Below are 936 nucleotides of genomic sequence, written 5' to 3'. Positions count from 1 at the left end.
TTTGACCTAACTATATTTTGTATTATGCCTGTCCTGAGAATGAACTTGCTTTGTATGTTGTCTATGAGGATTAATCCTAATACATCTATAAACAACACATCTGGTTTCCCATAAAACATCATCTACTAAACCATACAAGACGTTAAGCCTGAGCAGAGCAGTGTTCCCCATCCCCATGAAATCAAATGCACAAACATATATTATCCTCCTTAACCAACTATCTACCTGTCTCAATAGCCATTATTAACACTTACTTTTATTGTTTGAAAAATAACCGGGCGGTGGCGCTAAAGGTAAGGTGCCTGCCTTGCCTGCGCTAGCCTTGGACGGACTGCGGTTCAATCCCCCGGTGTCCCATATGGTCCCCCAAGCCAGGAGCAACTTCTGAGCACATAGCCAGGAGTAACCCCTGAGCATTACCGGGTGTGGCCCAAAAAAAAACCAAAAAAAAAAAAAAAATTTAAAAAATTAAAAAGATGTGTATTCAGTGTCTAATATGAACCCTTTTACATATTGCAACCTATCAACATTGAATTCTCACATTGCAACAAAACATGAGAGTTCACTGAGTTGCTTTGTATCAATCAGTATGTTAAAAAGTGCCCTAAAAGTTTTCCCATCTTAAAGTCTAAATTTTTGAAACATACTAGTTCTATTATCAAAGTTCATAGAATGTTAACTCTATATTCTTTTCTTTTCACTTCAATTTCACATAATATTAAAGAAAGATAGTCTTAAATCTATAGATTAAGTCAGTATCCAGTAAAATTAAGTAATCCACTTCAGTACAAGAAACTTTTCAAAAAATAAACAAAACAAACTTGAATAAATTTTATGAAAAAATATATGTGATAAAAGATATGTTCTGGATGCTAGAATAGAATAATATAGACTAGGCAGGCTAGGAAAGCATTTATTTCTCATGCTTCCAATGAC

The sequence above is a fragment of the Suncus etruscus genome, chromosome 1, assembly GCF_024139225.1.
Source record: "Suncus etruscus isolate mSunEtr1 chromosome 1, mSunEtr1.pri.cur, whole genome shotgun sequence".
Taxonomy (NCBI): domain Eukaryota; kingdom Metazoa; phylum Chordata; class Mammalia; order Eulipotyphla; family Soricidae; genus Suncus; species Suncus etruscus.
This window is presented reverse-complemented; position numbering follows the sequence as displayed.